This window comes from Notechis scutatus, chromosome 2, assembly GCF_049901735.1.
Source record: "Notechis scutatus isolate UNSWTSFEM ecotype Mainland chromosome 2, rNotScu1.2, whole genome shotgun sequence".
Classification (NCBI taxonomy): Eukaryota; Metazoa; Chordata; class Lepidosauria; order Squamata; family Elapidae; genus Notechis; species Notechis scutatus.
In genome coordinates this window covers 262,433,917-262,454,263 of record NC_142010.1, presented here as the reverse complement: position 1 = coordinate 262,454,263, position 20,347 = coordinate 262,433,917, and the positions used below count along the sequence as shown (strand labels likewise).

General features: G+C 41.0%; 1 long non-coding RNA gene across 1 annotated transcript; it reads left to right on the top strand.

Moving 5' to 3' along the window:
• Nucleotides 1-11,697: 11,697 nt before the first annotated feature.
• On the top strand, nucleotides 11,698-14,883 carry LOC148132620 (uncharacterized). The gene is made up of 3 exons (XR_015747374.1): nucleotides 11,698-11,787; nucleotides 12,694-12,793; nucleotides 14,587-14,883. It is a non-coding gene; the product is annotated as an uncharacterized LOC148132620 (long non-coding RNA).
• Nucleotides 14,884-20,347: the final 5,464 nt, after the last annotated feature.

The following is a 20,347-nucleotide window of genomic DNA, read 5'->3' as shown; positions in this document are numbered from 1 at the left end:
TTACATTTATTCAGTGCCCAATGAACATCACGTTGCCTGGGTTATTTTGTTTTGCTTGACAATACAAATTATACTCCTAATCTTTACCCATTTTTTCTAGCCATTGATAAAATAAATTCTATATTTGATAGTATTCTGTCTCTCCTCTCTCTTTAATCTTAAGTGTAAGCCTGTCCATTTCTGCACAATCCAGTATCTTTTTAATTATCTCTTCATCTAATGGTATTTCTTCATTTTTCCAATGCTGAGCAAATACAATCCCCACAGCTGTTAATACATGCAATATTAAATATACAATCTTGTCAGTATATGAGAAATTATGAGCTGGGATAGACATAACAACAAGTCAGCCAATGGGAACTGTTTGGTGACTAAGAAACAGCACCTGTTGTGAGTCATGTCAGAAGGCTTGGAGACTGGGCGTGGCTTTATCTTACTGGTCTATATATAAGAATTAGTTTGTCCTTGGACCTTTGCTTCTCTGTTTATATAGCTTCTGTGATTATGACTTCTGGTTCTGACTTTTTCTGGCATGTTATTATATACATGCATCATATTATATATTATTGTATATAAAGAAGTTTCTTCTACAAAACCTTTGTCAGGCCAATTCTCAAATACATCTTGTCTGCCCGCAACCCACACTGTATATTGCATATTAACATAATTGAGCAGGTCCGAATTATTTCTCGAAAAGAGTCCTCCACTTCTCCACTCACAATACAATTCCCTGTGCCTCCAGGCTCAAAATTTTGGGCCAGGACAATCTGGAACTGCACCACCTGTGCTCCGATCTAAGCCTAGTACACAAAATTGTCTGCTATAACATCTTGCCTGTCAACAACTTCTTCAGCTTCAACCACAATAATAGACGGGCAAACAATCTATACAAACTCAAGGTAAAGCACTCCAAACTCAATTGCAGAAAATACAACTTCAGCAACAAAGTGGTCAATGCCTGGAATGCTCTGCCTGATTCTATGGTTACAGCCTCAACCTCTCATAACTTCAACCTCAAACTGTCTATGGGGGACCTCACCCCATTCCTAAGAGGTCCTTAAAGGGGGCATGCATAAGCGCACCAGCGTGCCTATCAGCCCTCTCTTACTGTCCCCATTTATTTGTATTTACTTCCTTTGTTCATGTTTATGTTCATACCTATACTTGTTATCTTGTACATGTTTGACAAACAAAGAAATGAATGAATCCTGCTGAATTATTTACTTGCGTGCTGGTTGGTTTGCTGCAAACTCTGACAACTTTGTTTACCATTTTTTCCCCCTGATACTCTACCTAATAAAAATGGTCAGGTTTAAGATCTAAGATAATCTTAAACCAGAGCTGAGGAGGAGCTTTGAAGTCTTGGTGGTTTCTAAAGCTATGAAAGCCTACAATTTTCAGATGACTGCAGACAATCATACTGTTTTCAGAAAAGATGGTCCAAGCGGTTTCTCAGCAAGAGAGAGGAGGGGGAGGGAGAGAGGGAGGGAGAGAGAGAGAGAGATCTGGAGATACATGCTCTGCAATTCTGCTATCACCTATTCTATATATAGATTAGCACAGTTGAAAGGGACCTTGGAGGTCTTCTAGTCCAACCCCCTGCTCAAGCAGGAGATCCTAAACCATTTCAGATAAATGGCTGTCCATTCTCTTCTTAAAAACCTCCAGCGATAGAACACTTCTGAAAGAAAGCCATCCAACTGATTAATTGTTCTAACTCCTTATTCCTAGGTTGGTTCTCTCCTTGATTGTAATTTCCACCCACTGCTTCTTGTTCTGCCTTCAGGTGCTTTGGAAAATAGGTTGACCTCTTCTTCTTTGGGGCAGCTTTTTAGATATTGGAACACTGCTATCATGTCAGCCCTAGGTCTTCTTTTCGTTAGACTAGACATACCCAATTCCTTCAACCATTCTTCGTATGTTTTAGCCTCCAGCCCCCCTAATCATCTTTGTTGCTCTTCTCTGCACTCTTTCTAGAGTCTCAATACTTTTTTTTACAGCTTGGCAACCAAAACTGGATGCAATATCCCAAGTGGAGCCTTACCAAGGCATTATAAAGTGGTATTAACGCTTCACATGATCTTGATTCTAACCCTCAGTTCATGCAGCCAAGGATTGTGTTGACTTTTTTTTTCTATTCTACCTGCCCTGTTCCAAACAACATATCTTTGAAAGAGGTGCATGGATTGTGTAACAAAAAATATCTTCCTGACTGTGGTATAATTAAGAGCTGGTTGTTGTTTTTCAGGACTAATAATGGCTTCTAAAGCTAAAACCTTTGAAAGTGGCTTATAAAACAAGGCCATCTTGAAGATGAAGGCATGTGCTGCATATTTCTTGGGCTGGTAGATAGAAAACACAACGACAATGTTTCCATACATTTCTTACCCAAAACAGCTTGGCTGGTACCTCCTAAGAACCCAGTGCCATAGCAGAATGCTTAATCTTGCTTTCATGTCGCCTGCAGCAAAGATCTCACTGTAGGTGGTCTTGGAGTATGCATCTCCTGGCAGCGGGATATCCAGAGGGGAAAATGAGTGATGGAAAATTGCTATGATTTCTTCAAAGTATCTCCTGGAGTTTCTGAACTGTACTGCACATAAAAATGGTATTTCTACCCAAGAGAAAGAAAGAGGTATAATGGGCCAGTTTAGCTTCTGGAATACATTAGAAATCTCTGGGGTTTTTTGGGGGGAAGTCTGGACAAGTGAGTCAAGGAAACTTTTTTAGCCAGGGAAAATGAAAAGAAGAAAGGATGGTTGACTTACCCTATCAGAATGCTGAAATCTGGATTTTAAAAGCTTCTTAGATGTTTCTTCATAGGCTACAATTCCAGCCACACCTTTAATTCCCATTCATATCATTCCAACCTGCTAGGTTTTTTTCCTTCCAAAGTAAAGAAGATATTTCGATTAATAGGATGGTTGAATTAAGGGAGGAGAGGCAAAGGGTCAGGAATTTCATAATTAGAATCAGAATTGAGCTGGACGGGACTTTAGAGATCCTCAAGCAGGAGATCCTATACCATTCCAGACAAATGACTGTCCAATCTCTTCTTAAGAACATCCAGTGATGGAGAACCCACAACTTCCAGAGGGAAGTCATTCCACCTGGTTAATTGTCCTCACTGTTAGGAAGTTTCTCCTCAATTTTAGGTTGCTTCTCTCCTTTATTATATTGAGTCTGTCATCTGCACCTCTATAACTGTCTGATTTGGTTCTGCAACCCAACAGGACAGACACAGACTTCAGAGAGTAATTAGGACTGCAGAAAAAACAATTACTACCCACCTGCCTTCAATTGAGGACCTGCATATTGCCCCAAAAGAGGGCTGTGAAAATATCTACAGACCCCTCACATCCTGGACATAAACTGTTTCAACTCCTACTCTCAAAACGATGCTATAGAGCACTGCACACCAGAACAACTATCCTCAAAATGACGCTATAGAGCACTGCACACCAGAACAACACAAGGAGAGTTTTTTCCCCCGAAAGCCATCACTCTGCTAAACAAATAATTCCATCAACACTGTCCAATTATTTACAAAGTCCGCTCTACTATTAATCTTCTCATCACTCCTTATCACCCATCCCCTCCCACTTGTGACTATATGACTGTAACCTTGTTGCTTGTATCCTAACAATTTATATTGACTGTTTCCTAGTATGATTTGAATGCTTATTGTACCCTATGACTATTATTAAGTGTTGTACCTGATGATTCTTGATTCTTGATGAATGTATCTTTTCTTATGTACACTGAGAACATTTGCACCAAGACAAATTTCTTATGTGTTCATTCACACTTGGCCAATAAAGTATTCTAATTATTAGTGAAGGAATATTTATTTTATTTACTTATTTATTTATTTATTTGATTTGCCAATTGTTTACAAGATAATAAGTATAAGTGTATACATAGTTGTGAATACATGAAATGGATACATATAAGAAAAATAAAAGAAGAATAAGAGAAACAATAGGACAGGGACGGTAGGCACGTTGGTGCGCTTATTGTGTAAATCCATTTCAAAATATACAATGAGTGGGCTACCATTTGAAGTATTGCCAGACCTGGAATTTTGAGAACATGTGATGGATGCAGTTAACAGAAAATCTACCAAGGAGATGTTTTTGCCTGAAAATGATTAAACACGTTTGACTACACTTCTTTTTTAACAGATAATGGGTGACTGTGGTAGAATATACTCTGGATTCCCAGAGGGAGAGGCTGCTTTTCAGAGGGTGAAGAGGTGGAAGTGTTTGTAAAAGCAAAAGTGCATTCAGCAGAAAGAGGATTAAAATGGCTCCTCCTTAGCTTATCCCAGAGTATATCTGTAGTTATGCAAATAGTTTCTTGAGTCTGGAAAAAGTAATGCCAGATCCAAAAAACAATACGTTGAAGCATAGTTTCCAATATTTTTCTTCGTGTATGGACAGAATCTTGCCAGACTGAAGCAATTATCTATGTAACTATAGATGTATTCTCATGATACAAGTAGTTGCAGGGTCCTTGGTGCTCTCTGAGTTTTGTTGTTTTCTTGCAGATGTTTCATTACCCAAACTTGGTAACTTCAACAGTGCACAAGTAGTTGCATTAGGCAAGATTCTGTCTATAGCTAAAGAACAATCAAATACACTATGGTTAAATAACTCCGCTTGTCATTCTTGGTTCTTCATGACCCTGTGAGAGTACATCTATCATTATGCAGATAGTTGTTTTAGTCTGGCAAGATTCTGTCTATAACTTCCCACTCTTTTCAGTGCAATAGAAGGAACATAACAATATTACAGTCTCAAATTTTTATTTGAGTATTCACTAGTCATTTTTACTAGTATTTACCGTATATGCCGGCGTATAAGACGACCCGGCGTATAAGACGACCCCCAACATTTCCACTCAAAATATAGTTTGTTATATACTCGCCCCCTCTTCCGCACGCCTTCTACTTTTGCACTTTTTTTTTTTGAGGCACTTTTGTCTACCGTGGAAGCGAATCCCGTGAAGCTAAAGGAGCAGCCAGCCTTCTCCCAGCTCCCAAGAAAGCAGAGGCTCGCACCGCCCGGGCTCCGCTGAGGTATCCGGCTGGGGCTGTCAGGAGTTGTTACCGCTGGCGCGGCTCGCGCTCCAGTCCGCGTTGCCTCGGGAAGGGAAAGGCAAAAAGGAAGAGCCGCGGAGCGCTTTGCAATGGCAGCAGCGGCTCCTGGTTTTGCCTTTCCCTTCCCGAGGCAATGCGGGACTGGCCGCGCGGAGCCGTGCCAGCGGTAACAACTCCTGACAGCCCCAGCCGGATACCTCAGCGGAGCTCGGGCGGTGCGCCTCGTTTTCTTGGGAGCTGGGAGAAGGCTGGCTGCTCCTTTCGGCTTCACGGGATTCGCTTTCCACGGTGCACAAAAGTGCCTCAGCCTGGCAGCCGCAGTGCTTCCCAATTACTATTTGCCGGCGTATAAGGCGACCCGGCATATAAGACGACCCCCCCAATTGGAGGCATCTTTTTCAGGGCAAAAAAGTCGTCTTATACGCCGGCAAATACGGTACTAGTCATTTTTATAACACATACCAAAAAAAAAAAAAAAAAAAACCTTGTCTATAATCAATAAATCCCCAAATCAAAGTTTCATTTTTTTTTTCTATCTCAAACACAAAATCCAGAAGCAGTTTCCAAATAAAAAACAACATTAGATGCAGTTTTCTCTTTAATTAAAGCAGTTAATTTGGCCATCTCCGTTAGTTCTATCAGTGTCTCCAACCGTTCTTTCATTGTGGGAAATAATATATGTAGTATCTTTCCATTTTTTGTGCATAAAGCATTCTTGCCACTGTCAACATGTAGAACAACAATTTTCTTTGTCCGTTAAACTCAGAAGAGAAATTTCTCAACATACTACTATTATGATGAAACTTCATTGTCAGGTCTTCTTTAGATGACCTTCTTTAGAAACCAGATAAATAGTTTATTTATTTATTTATTTATTTATTTATTTATTTATTTATTTATTTATTTATTTGATTTGCCAATTGTTTACAAGATAATAAGTATAAGTGTATACATGGTTGTGAATACATGAAATGGGTACATATAAGAAAAAATAAAAGAATAAGAGAAACAATAGGACAGGGACGGTAGGCACGATGGTGCGCTTATGCATGCCCCTACAGACCTCTTAGGAAAGGGGTGAGGTCAATAGTAGACAGTCTAAGGTTAAAGTTTTTGGGGTTTGGGGAAGAAACTACAGAGTCGGGTAGAGTATTCCAGACATTGACCACTCTATTGCTGAAGTCGTATTTCCTGCAATCAAGTTTGGTGCGGTTAACTTTGAGTTTGTATCTATTGTGTGCTCTTGTGTTGTTATGGTTGAAGCTGAAGTATTCATTGACAGGTAGGACATTGCAATGTATGATTTTATATACCATGCTTAAATCAGACCGAAGACGGCGTAATTCAAGGTTTTCTAGTTCTAGAATTTCAAGTCTGGTGGCATAAGGTATTCTACAACGAGCAGAGGAGTGGAGAACTCTTCTTGTGAAATATTTCTGGACTTTCTCAATTGTGCTAATATCAGATATGTAATGTGGGTTCCAGACTGATGAACTGTATTCGAGTATTGGTCTAGCAAATGTTTTGTATGCTCTAGTTAGTAGTGTGATATTACCAGAGAAAAAGCTACGTAGGATTAGGTTAATAACTCTTAATGCCTTTTTGGCTATGTAGTTGCAGTGGGCTCTAGCACTTAGATCATTAGAGGTGAGTATTCCAAGGTCCTTTACAGAGCTTGGGTCATCAACAAGATCTTGACTATTCAGCTTGTATTTTATTTTCTGATTTTTTTTGCCAATATGTAAGACAGAGCATTTATTTGTTGAGATTTGAAGTTGCCATTTGTTTGACCATTCTGATACATAGTCAAGATCTTTTTGTAGGGTAGCAGTATTGTCTGTGGTATTGAACAGCTTTACATCATCAGTGAAAAGAACACAATTGCTCTTAATATGATCACAGAGGTCATTTATGTAGAGTATGAAGAGAGTTGGTCCTAGAACACTGCCTTGGGGGACACCACTATTGACAGGTACATAATTTGATAGGACGCTCCCAATTTTGACCATTTGTTGTCTGTTTGCCAGGAATGCTTCAGGAATGTTCCTGGAGTCCTTTAGATTCTAAATTTTAGAAGCTGCAAGAAGTAATATAAGACATGTGAATTTCCTAATGGGATACAAGTACGTTTCAGAACTGCGAAAGTAGTCCTAATCATTATAATTTGATTCAAGATCCCAAAATTTGTTCCATAGCAGAGTCCATAGCCTTCCGAAGTGAGCACCACAAACATATTACAATTAAAGGTAAAGGTACATACATGCTAGTCATTTCTGGCTTTAAGGGGTGGTGGTCATCTCTGTTACAAAGCTAAAGAGCCAGCGCTGTTTGAAGACGTCTCCACGGTCATGTGGCTGGCAGGACTAAATGCCAAAGATGCACAGAACGCTGATACTTTCCCACCAAAGTAATCTCTATTTTTCTACTTGCATTTTTACATGCTTTTGAACTCCTAGGTTGGCAGAAGCTGGGACAAGTCATGGGAGCTCACTCCGTTACACGGCGCTAGGGATTCAAACCACCGAACTGCCAAACTTTCTGATTGACAAGCTCAGCATCTGATATACATGCAATTGACCTCTTTCTTCTGGCAAACCCATTACCAAGCTCGATTGGTGTTTTCCAGGCACTCATGAAAGATCTCTTGAGTTCAACTTCTTCATACCCTTAAAATCCCTGGCGTTTGTATTAATTAATATACTTGGTCAAGGACCAGAGGTTGGAAAAAAAAACCCAGCAACCTGCTTATCATGCTTTCTCCATTGCTGTCGAGTGAGCAAAAATGGTGACCTTCCTTGTCTCCGAGGCTACTGTTGCACATTTGACACTGTCCTGGTTTCCAGGTAGCAATTTTTCACGCCGATGAGTCATCAGGGATTAGGAGGGAAAGAGGGAGAGAGAACAAAAAACCCTTTCACACAGCATATTAGACCTTTAAATGAGTTAACCTAGAGTGCAACAAGTTTTGCTTAGATACCCTGCAGAAGATGAGAAATTTGTGTCCATTGAACATTTTTGGAGCTTAGCTCCAAAGTATGTAACTTTGAGTATAGACTATACTTAAAGTTAGACTATAACTTTGTTCTTTGTATCTCATGATTCATGTTGATTGCCTTTATTTACTATCCTATTGTGTTTTATGTTGCTTACTCATTTAGTATCCTATGACTATCACCGAGTTTGTAGCTTATGATTTATGATGATCGTATTTTACAATTTAGGATAACGATTGATCACTTGTCGCTTGTATGTATGCTGAGAGCTTATGCACCGGAGACAAAATTCCCTGTGTGTCCAATCAGACTTGGCCAATAAAGAATTCTATCGATCTATTGATTCATTCTTTTAAAGCATTCCCCAGGAAGAAATGTGTATGTTCAGTTCAAATTGGTGCTTTTTGGAAAGTTTAATTAGCATCATTTATAAAGTGTATCATGATCACAGAAAGGTGATTTGATGACCCGCCAAATCTTTGATCTTTAATGTCAACATTTCTTTGAGATGTCATCCCAAAAGGAATCTTATATAACTGGTATAAATTTGTTAGATAAAGTTTAAGGTAAACTAGATCAAATTGAATCTAAGACAGACATTGAACATTGGCCTCTGCATTTAGGAAAGAAAGATTAGGAGTTGTTTGCTTTTTTTAGTCATGTTTTATACTTATATGGGTCAAGAATATAATGATAAAAGCATAAACTTTCTACATTCATTTATTCTTTACATTCTACATTCATTCTTTATTCTTTATTGGCCAAGCATGGTTGGACACACAAGGAATTTGTCTCTGCTGCATAAGCTCTCAGTATATAGTCAATACAAACCACAATGTGATAGATCATAAATCATAAGATACAATCATAAATCATAAGATACAACTGACAAAGTGTTAGTCATAAGATAGTAATAAGAGAGGATAACAGGAAAGATGAGAAGGATAATGATAATACAGTCCTACTACACATTTAGATATCCTTAGGCATAAGACAGAGCTGTGGGAATTAGATGTTCAGCAGAGTGATAGCATGGATGGAAAAACTGTCCTTGTGTCTAATAGTTAGTTGAGACTTATAAACCACTTCATAGTGCTTTTTCAGGCCTCTCTAAATAGTTTACAGAGTCAGCATATTGCCCCCAACAACCTGGGTCCTCATTTTACTGACCTCAAAAGGATAGAAGTCTGAGTCAATCTTCAACCAGTCAGAATCGAATTGCTTGGCCATCGGCAGAATGAGCCTGCAATACTGCATTCTAGCCACTCTGCCACCAAACCAGATGTAAAAGTATCTCAACCAACGTACATATCTGTGCATGTCGAGAAACAGTAAGAATGCTTGGTTTAGATTAGAAGATCAAAAGACAAAAACCAAAGAACATGAAATTATAAGATTACATATCACTTTGATCATATTCCATCTTTTTTATCAAAGCCTGGTTGTTTTCCCAGGCCTTGGGTTATCAAATTTTGATGAAGGAGAAGAAGGAGGGAGAAGGAGGAGGAGGGAGGAGGAGGAGGAGGAGGAGGAGGAGGAGGAGGAGGGAGGAGGAGGAGGAGGAGGAGGAGGAGGAGGAGGAGAAGAGAAGAAGAAGAAGAAGAAGAAGAAGAAGAAGAAGAAGAAGAAGAAGAAGAAGAAGAAGAAGAAGAAGAAGAAGAAGAAGAAGAAGAAGAAGAAGAAGAAGAAGAAGAGGAGGAGGAGGAGGAGGAGGAGGAGGAGGAGGAGGAGGAGGAGGAGGAGGAGGAGGAGGAGGGAGGAGGAGGAGGAAGGGAGGAGGAGGAGGAGAAGAAGAAGAGGAGGAGGAGGAGGAGGAGGAGGAGGAGAAGAAGAAGAAAGAAGAAGAAGAAGAAGAAGAAGAAGAAGAAGAAAGAAGAAGAAAGAAGAAGAAGAAAGAAAGAAAGAAGAAGAAGAAAGAAGAAGAAGAGAAGAAGAAGAAGAAGAAGAAGAAGAAGAAGAGAAGAAGAAGAAGATGAGGAGAAGATGAGGAAGATGAAGGAGGGAAGAAGAAGGAGGGAAGACGAGGAGGAGGGGAGGAGGAGGAGGAAGAGGAGGAGGAAGAAGAAAGAAGAAGAAGAAGAAGAGGAGGAGAGAAGAGAGAAGAGGAGGAGGAGGAGGAGGAGGAGGAGGAGGAGAAGAGGAGGAGGAAGAAGAGGAAGGAGGAAGAAGAAGAAGAAGAAGAAGAAGAAGAAGAAAAGAAGAAGAAGAAGGAAAGCCCATTTGAATCAAGCTGGATTGAGGGACACATTCATGCAGTTTTCTTGGCAAGTGTATGAATTGGTCAATTTATGGTGTGTTTTCCCACAAAGGCTTCTTATGCATTTGGAGAATTCCCTTGAAAGTTTATTTTGGAAATCCCCCTCCAAATTTTAACAAATACACTGGAATAATTCTGCTTATGAATGGGTTGAAAACTCTTAGGTTGCACTTTGGGTCTGCTTTCAATGTTCTGTAAGGCTAATTTGATATAAAAGAGTGTCAATTTCATTCTATTTTTTGTGAGATTTTTTTTTAAAAGCTGTCATAACCATTTATCTACATTTTTTGTGTGTGTTTCTCCTAGTATGCACATTTTGTATGTTTATTCTTCTGCACTTCATTTTTGTGTATCATTTTCAGTGGCATATCTGGGACTTTGTAAAATTAAACTTTCCAGAACTCAACTCTTATACAGAATTGGAAGGGACCCGGGAGATCTTCTAGTCCAACCCTCGTTCAAGCACCAGATCACATATCATTTTAAGCAAAAAGTTGTCCAGTCCATTCTTAAAAGCCTCCAATATTGGAGCAGCCACAACTTCTGGAGGCAAGTTGTTCCACTGGTTGATTGTTCTTACTGTCAGGAAATTTCTCCTTAGTTCTAGATTGGATCTCTCCTTGATTAGTTTCCATCTATTATTGCTTGTCCTGCCTTCTGCTGCTTTGGAGAGTAGGTTGATCCCCTCTTTTTTGTGGCAGCCCTTCAAATATTTGAAGTCTGCTATCATGTCACCCCTACCTGTAGCCAATTCCTGCAACCATTCTTCATATGTTTTAGCCTCCAGCCCTCCAATCATCTTTGTTGCTCTTCTCTGCACGCTTTCCAGAGTCTCACTATCTTTGTTTATTAGTGGAATTTTTTGATCTTAATATATTCCCCTTGGACTTCGAGGCCTCCAGATATGCCAAAATGCCATCTAGCTGCACACAGTGTTATTTTTTTCAGGGGGAAGAGGAGGGTGAATAAATGCAAATTGAGTTTTAAAAAAGAAGTAATGAATCTAAAATAGTGATGGGCTGCACAGCGAGCTTCTCTTAAACAAGAAAATAGAACCGCAATGAAAATGCCCAAAGAATGATAAGGTGTTGATTACGTGGGTGAGATTTTAATGCTTAGCTTTAAAAAGGTTAGTGGGGGAGGTGGAACAGGCCTGGAAAACTTAGTGGAAACAAGAAGAATTGTTTTAGGGGTGCCCCACTTTCTGGCTTACCCCATCCTTCTTTGTTTGTGTTTCCTCGCTTGATTGCCAAGCTGAAACTCGTCAGCAAAATGATGGATTAATTAGTAGAAATCTAAAGCAATTATTTTCCTTCTCTTTCTTCTCTCTTTTAAAGGCCACGTGGGAAGAGAGAGAGGAGGAGGAGGAGGAGGAGACGGGGAAGAGCTTTATCTCTCTGCGAGATCTTTTCTACAGCCTTCATTGTTACCCCATGGTGAGTTTTGAAAGTCATTTACATAATAGCTCACAAAAATGTACTCAGCGAAACTCCGGGCCCACTTAACATGGGGGATAATTATGCCAAAAGAATGATATTCCTCTGCCAACTCCATTCGTGAGAAACATTTATTTGCCCTCTATCCAGTTCCCCAAAACTAAAGAGCCATTTACCATATTGCAGAGGTGTGCATTTTGCAGGTTGCAGAATTGGCCAAGTCAACGCCACACTTTGTGTCATCCTCAAATCACCCTGATGCTGTTGTTGTTGTTGTGTGTGTGTTTTTTCCCCTCCTAAATCTCCTGCCTTGGGAACGTTGTATTATCCCATTGGGGGAACCGAGAAGATATAATTACCAGCAGAGTGGTGGGGGAAAACCTCCAGTTAATGGCCAGCTATTCAAATATCTCCATGTTATCGTCGATCGCAATCTCTCCCCATCGTACACTGTGTTAAGAAAACTCATCACATTTTTCCCCTTCCACTAACGCTCTCCTAATGAATTAGTTTCGTACTTCCTTGGGTGAGAAATTAAGACAGAGAGCAAGGTGATATGATGACAACTGAATTATAGCAGAGGAAAGTTGTGTTGTGGCCCTCTGGTGGCTAAAGGAGCTGGCAGCAGAGTCAGACAGCGAGGAGGTTGGGGAAGGCTTGGATGAGGGCTCTGTGTCAGAGGCAGAGATGGGCTCAGACAGCAGTGAGACAGGGGAGCTTCTGGGAATGATTCCCAGCCTGCGCATGCGCAGAGCTGCCAAAAAGAAGAAACAATTAAGAACTCAGGGTTGACGTGGGAGTCAGGCCACAGGTGGACGATGAATGGCCCCTCCCATCAGGACTAAAAGAAGAGCAAAAGGGGAGGGGTCTTTTGCAGGAAACAATCCTTTTGTTCATTCATTCCAGCCTCATGAAGATTTGTCTGTGTAACCTAGACACTCTGTGCCCAGCCCTTCCTTGTCAACACTGTGTGTGGAAATATTTACTGAGCAGCTTTCCAAGATGGGTAAGGTCTGAGCTAATAATTATACCTTTGCAAGAATGTTTGCCAGGCCATTGTATGCCTTAGTCTCCAGTCCCCTAATCATCCTGGTTGCTCTTCTCTGTACTTTTTCTAGAGTCTCAACATCTTTTTATAGTGTGAGTGACCAAACCTGGATGCAGGACTCTAGGTGTGGTCTTACTAAAGCCTTATAGAGTAGTATTAGTACCTCCCTTGATCTTGATTGTATCCCTCTCTTAATACAATTTAGGATTGCATTAGCTTTTTTGGCTGCTGCTGCACACTGCTGGCTCATAGTCAGCTTGTTGTCTACTAAGACTCCAAGATCCCTCTCACAGTTCCTGCTATTGAGCCTGGTTTCACCCAGTCTATATGTGTCCTTTTCTAAATGTAGGACTTTACTTTTCTCTACACTGAATTTCATTTTGTTAGATACGGCCCAGTGTTCTAGTCTGTCAAGATCCATCTGGATCTTGAGCCTATCTTCTTGGGTGTTAGCTATTCCTGCCAGCTTAGTATCATCTGCAAATTTGGTAAGTTCCCTTTCTATTCCCTCATCTATGTTGTTAATGAAGATATTGAAGAGTACTGGGCCTAAGATTGTGGTACCCCACCGTTCCATAAATGTTCTTTGTGCATTTGGTCAGGAAAGCTAGCATTAAGGTGAACAGGGCGGTAGGAATGCTATAGGGCTTCAGAGACACATAAAGAATTGCAGGGCACAATGGACTTATGTATATTTCTGGAGATAAGTAGGGAGAGAAAAAAAGAGATTTATAGCACCAAACTAGATATTACAAGCTTATTTATGTCTCTGGCCCATGACAACTTGAAGCAGGGGTACAGGTCGTATTTTAACATGAGAAAGAGATCTGTGCATAATGGGAGCACATTCCCCATTCTCATACATTATTTTAGGCTAGTTTGTCACTTCTGGAGTATTCTCGGCTCACAGCTGGCAACACTAGAGGTTTAAGAGAAGAAGAAAAGATGGAACTTTTTAAAAGAAAAAAAAAATGACAACGGCAGAAAGACCTAGCCGCCGTATAAGTACTGTAGATGGTCTCCATGAGGTGTATCCTTAAACAATTCTTTCAAACTTCCAAAAGTACAACTATCACCATTCCTCCACCACCACCAAGTCCATCTACCAAGGGGTGGGCTTCAAAAATTTTAGCAACGGGTTCTCCGCCTGGTTGTTGGATGGGCGTGGCCATGGTGGGTGTGGCCTAGTTGGCCTCCTGCACTAGTTGGGTGTGGCCTAGTTGGCCTCCTGCACTGCAACTGGGTGGGGGGTTGCCCTTCCTGGGCTTTGGAGGCTCTCTGGAAGTCGGAAACGGGCCTATTTCCGGCCTTACCAAACTTCTGGGAGGCCCATTTCTCACACTCCCCGAGCCTCCGTTTGCATCCTGAACTTGCCTGCATCCGAAACAGGCTATGTGGGGACTCCTGGGAGGGGAGGGGAGGGGTGGGTGGGGCCAGCCAGGAGTGGGATTTGGGGGGGTTCTCTGAACTGCACAGAATCTTAGCAAGGGGCTCTCCCGAACCCCTGCGAACCCCCAGTAGCCCACACCCCTGCATGTACCTTGCTGTGACCATCTGCTTCTTGTCTTTCCTTCCGCTTATCCCAGCATTACAGCCTTCTTCAGAGAGCTGGGTCTTTGCATCACGTATCCAAAGTAGGATAATTTGACTCTGGCCCTTTGTGCCTTGAGTGAAACATCTGGTTTGATTTGTTTAATGACCCATCTATATGTTTCATACCTTGGTTTGTATGTTTTCTTGGTTGTCCACAGGGTTCTCCAACATCAACGATCAAGGTGTCAATGCTCTTCCTATCCTGCTTCTTTGAGGTCCAACTTTCCTTTCCATGGAGTGACACAAGGAATGCTGCAGCTCACACCATGGGGAGCCCTTAAATTTGTCATAGTCAGGATGTCAGAAAACATTACTGGCAGTTCATTCCCTTCTATCCAGGACATAGCCAGAGGTGGTATTCAGCTGGGTCAGACTGGTTCTGGCATACCGGTAGAGGAAATTTTGACTAGTTGGGAGAACCAGCAAATGCCACCTCTGGCTGGCCCTGCCCACCCACCCACCTGCCCCTGCCCTTTCCTGTTTTTATGGTCTTTTTAGAGCAGTGTGGCAGCTTGGAAATCAAAAGTGCATTCCATAAATGCTTTCTAAAGATAGTAACGAGGTGCCTGAAGTTTCTGCTGCGCAAATATCTGACTGGAGAACATGATTGATGACTCTTGCCTATGGATGTGTCCCAATGGAGAATATGAATTACGATACACCCAGAGGGTGGGGTGGGAAACCAGGGTCAAGGGTGACAATGAATGATGCGTGGCAGAGTCAGCTACACCCAGGCAGTGCTGGACATGTTAACTCCCAATAAATCCTTTTGAAATTTTGGAAGTCTGGCTTGAGACTCATGATTTAATTGGGATAAATGCTGGAATCCTGACACCTATATGAAAGATAGAATTTCAAAAAAGAAAAAAAAAAGATGTCAAGGACAGAAAGACCTATCAAGACCTATAGGTAATCTTGGACTTACAACCACAGTTGACCCCCCAAATTTAAGTGAGACAGTTGTTAAGTGTATTTCCCTCCCCACCTTTCGCGACCTTTCTTGCCACAGGCACTAAGCGTATCACTGCCGCTGTTAAGTTGGTAACCCAGTTGTTAAGTGGACCTGGCTTCCCCATTGCTTGTCAGAAGGTCGCAAAAGCGGATCAGGTGACCCCTCCTGAACATGCCAACTGTCATAAGTACATGTCAGTTGCCAAGCACCCAAATTATGATCATGTGACCATGGGGATGCTACAAAGGTCGCAAGCGTGGAAAATGGACATAGGTCCCTTTTTTTCAGGGCTGTTGTAACTTAGAACGATCACTGAATTAATTTTTTGTAGCACCTAGATTCATGGTTAACTGAAAACCCCTTTTCTGCATGAAAGAAAAAAATGCACTCATGATAAGAACTGAAGAAGCTTGTTTGGATGAGAAGCAAAGCACGTTCTGAAGAAAAAAAAACCAAGATAGTCCAGTTGCTTTTTTGGCGTGGTGGGGAGGGACACCTTGGGAACAACCATAACTTACATTATTGAGCATCTCCGCAGACATTAACCTGGATATGTTCTTGAACCTTGGAATTTCCTACTGCATCCATAAGCAAATAACTAAACACTTAGACTTTAGCCAAAGATAAGTTTAGCCGCTTGAAAAAAGGACTTCATTTGTCATCTTTATTTTTTGAATAACAGAATAACAGAGTTGGAAGGGACCTTGGGAGTCATCTAGCCCAACCCACTGCACAAGCAGGAGACCCTACACTATTCCAGACAAGTAGCTGTTCAATCTCTTTTTAAACACCAAGAACTTCTGGAGACGAGCAGTTGCCCTGGTTAATTGTCCTCACTGTTAGGAAATTTCTCCTTAGTTGTAGGTTGATTCTCTCCTTCATTAGTTTCCATCCATTGTTTCTTGTCTTGCTAAAGCATATCCTTGTTCTGCTGAAGAATGGGACTTCTTGTGGCCTGGATTTGTATACAATAGCCTTGGAGGGGAAGTGGTATCTAAGTGTTCTTTGCCTATTTATGGAAGATAAACTACCAAAGAGTGACAAGTCATTGTGAAGCGGAAGGAAAAGGATGAAGAGTGAGGAATTGAAAGAAAGAGACAGAGAGACTGGTGAGATGGAAATCTCGTAGCATTTGACAGCTATGCTCAATTCTTCCCAGAGGATAAAGTCACCTGGGGGAAACAAAAGAAGAGAGAGACCATTAAACTTGAGCATTTTTTTTTTCAGGATTCTTCAGAGCTCCTAGAAGTTTATAAGGAACAGCAAGAGGTGTCAGAATACAAAACAAAAGCTGCAGTTGACAACTTGGTTATTCTAGAGAGTTTATTATATTGTCCAGGATTAGAAAAGGAGGCCATTCTGAAGAGCCAGTTGGAGTTAGGATTCTCCCTGCCTCTCAAAAAGATCTAGACTGTAATTGATTTATGTAGTCATTATGTAGTCGGTTCTAATTTACATGAAAGCTGTGGCATGACCCGTGAAGTAAAGACAAGAATAGAGAAAGCTGGAACAGCATTCTTCAAAATGAAAAAAGGTCTTCTGCAGTCATGACATAAGCCTAAGATTGAAAACCAGGCTTGTCAGATGCTAGATCTTTTCTATCCTGCTCTCTGGAATGGAGAGATGGTCTCTGACAGAAAACCACTTGAAGAGACTACAAGCATTTGAAATGTGGATTTACAGGCAGCTGTTACATGCAAGCTGGGTTGACAAAATCAGAAATGAGGAGGTGATAAGCCACCTGGGAAAGCCAAGGGAAATCATCAAAACTGTAAAAAAAGCAAAAGTTAGAATATTTCGGACATGTGATGCAAAACCCAGAAAAATATGGCATCCTTCACTTAATCCTTCAGGGAAAGATTGAAGGCAAATGAGGTCTAGGCAGAAGAAGAACATCATGGCTTCAAAATCTAAGGGACTGGTTTGGACAAAACTCAACAGTACTTTTTCGTGCGGCTATTGATAAAAATAGGATTGCCAACATGATTGCCAATGTCTGATGATTGATATGGCACAAGAAGAAGTCATTAAATGAATTTCCATAACTTTCATCTCTGGGCTACTTTCTTTTCCAACTCATCAAACTCCACCATAGTGTTTCTACTCAGTGATACTGTAAGGTCCTCAAACAAAAACAGGATTAAATTCACAGCTTTAACTCAGCCATTCCAAAATGTCAACATGGGTTAAATTTTGCCATTGTGTTGTAGATTGGTTTGTGTGTTTGAGATCAACCCACATTCGTGGAATCGTCAAGTCATGGGTGAAGGTTTGGATATTTCCTTGCAGGTTTTGCTGGTTCAGTCAGAATCTATTGACCACTTTGTGATTGTGAGCCTTCCAGGTTTTCGGTCCACAAAATACCCCCAAACCCTAATACTGCTATCTGTATGCTTCATATGCTTTTATTGGAATGTGATGCTTTGTTTGCTCCCAATGCATCATTTCTTGTTAATGCCAAAATATTCTACTTGCATCTCATCTGTCTACAGAGCATTATTCCAAAGTCTGTTGGGTCATCCAAGTGGTCCCTGGCAAGCTTGGGATGAGTTACGTTGTCTTTTTTTCTGGACAGCAATGGTTTTTAATCCTTATTTGTCCTTTCTGTATTTCTTTCAATTTTGATTCTGCTCTTTTTCCCCAGAGGGAACTAAAAAAAAAAAAAAAAAACCGGCTCTATTTATACTCACTTAACTGTTAAGTGTGCCTAAATACCAATTTTCCTCCTCCTCTCTCCCCTCCTTCTCCTTTCTCCTTCTTCTTTGTTCTCCTTTCTCTTCCTCTTCTCTTCTTCCTCCATCTCCTCCTCTCTCCCATCCTTCTTCTTTCTCCTTCTCCTTTCTCCTTCCCCTTTCCCATCTCCTCCTCCTCCTCTCTCCCCCCTTCTCCTTTCTCTTTCTTCTCCTTTCTCCTTCCCCTTCCCCTTCTCCTCCTCCTCCTCCATCTCCATCTCCTCTTCTTTTTTTCCTCCTTCTCCTTTCTCCTTCTCCTTTCTCCTTTCTCCTCCTCCTCCTCTTCCACCTCTTCCTCCATCTCCTCCTCCTCCTTTCCTCCTCTCTCCAATGTATCTTCTTTCTCTTCTTCTCCTTTCTCCTTCCCCTTCTCCTCCTCCTCCTCTTCCTCCATCTCCTTTCTCCTCATTACCTCTTTTCTCCTTCTCCTCCTCCATCTCATCATCTCCTTCCCCTCTTCCTCTATCCCCCTCCTCCTTTCTCCTTCTTCTCCTTCTCCTTTCTCCTCTTTCTCCTTCTCTTTCTCCTTGCTCTGATAATTTCTGTACTTTTTTTTCTTCTTTGTTATATGTATGACAGAGATGTGATTTTGCTGGGGAAGATGGCATTTTGCAGTACATCTGTTGGTCTTTCTATTATTGGTTTGCATTGTCATCAACAAAGCAAATGGTACAATGACATCTCCACAATGTAAGTGCTGACATTATTCTCCTCGGCTAGGATAACATCAATTTTGTTATCAGCAGGCGACAGGTATGTCAACAACAGAAAGAGATTTGATTTAAGGACAATCAATGGTTTAAAGGGGGAACCTATTAAAAAAAAATATTGGGCTGCTTCAAGTCACTACTTTATCTCCTTGAAAGTCCATAATTTCAACATCTAGAAAAATGGGTGAGGAGAAATCCCGGTGTTCTTTTGATCTTGCTGGACATTCCTTCTATATAAGCAATAATATTAATATACAGTATATTAATAATATAAATATAAAGAACTTAAAAGATCTATTTTTGGAATAGCCAATAATGTGTGCCATAAGAGTGGAGATGGGGGAGCAGGTCTTTATTATCCTTCCATTTTCTGGGGGCAGGGAGTTTTAAGAATAGAAGAGGAAAAACCCATACTGTGTCATGCTCCTGTTAGAATCTGATTCCAAGGGAGAGGAGGAACAGCTGACAGGGAGTGGGAGTGTGGCTCCGGAAGTTGTAGAGGAAACTGGGGAAGGACACAGGCTGGCTGGGCATTCAGAGGAAAACCCAGGCCATCCATCCTTCATCCTAGGGCACGCAGGGAGGAGCGAATAAGGGAGAAACATGAATGGGGTGGTCTATGGGGGAGGAAAGGGTCCTGATCCCCTTCATGGGCTGCAGCTGTGAGGACTATTTAAAAGGAGAAACTGCACATGGGCCAGTGCTGGAAACAAAGCGTGAAATAATTCTAGTCTTTCAGTTCTTATCTGAGTTCTGGAGTCCTTCCCAGTGTGTGTATTTTGATATCTGTGGACGTCTTCAAGCCCTTATCCTGCCTTGTCTCCTTAATTGCTTATTTGCTTCAGTGTAGTCTGTGTTTTCTATTTATAATTTATATGTATTTTGAGCTTGAACGGAAGTTCTTCCTTTTCGCAACTAATTGTGGGAGAGTTTTTTCTCCAGTCAATGATAATTGGACCTTTGAAGCCAAGTTGAAGGATTTAAAGGGACTCCACTGGTTTTTGTGACTTTGTTGCTTTTGTATCCCACCCTGGGTCATCACATACTGACTCTATGACTTGAATATAATTCTCCATATAGAACTCATGTTTTTTTTAGCAGCAAACCATGACAGTATTTGTGACACCTGGATATTATATCTGCATCTTCAATTATTGGGGTGGCACAGTGGCTCAGCAGTTAAGACACTGGGCTTGTCAGCTGGTAAGCTGGCCTCCCAGGTTCAAACATGCAAAAAAAAAAAACACCTCAAAAGGTGTAGAGTTGTAATTGCAGGAATGTCCTTATCTTGGATGGCAAACCTCAGAGAAAGAATGTTTCCAAGCAAATACAACTCAGGCAAACAAAGGCACTCATCTAAAGGAGGATTAGAGAGAGGAAGTAAACATATGTTGGACTTTGACTAGAGATCATTAATTGTGTTAGTTACAATAACAAAAGTCAAGCAGAAACCAAAGTTAACCAATGTTAGAGGATTACTAAAAATGTGTATAAATGCAAGACGAGATTCCAATAAAGTTCATCA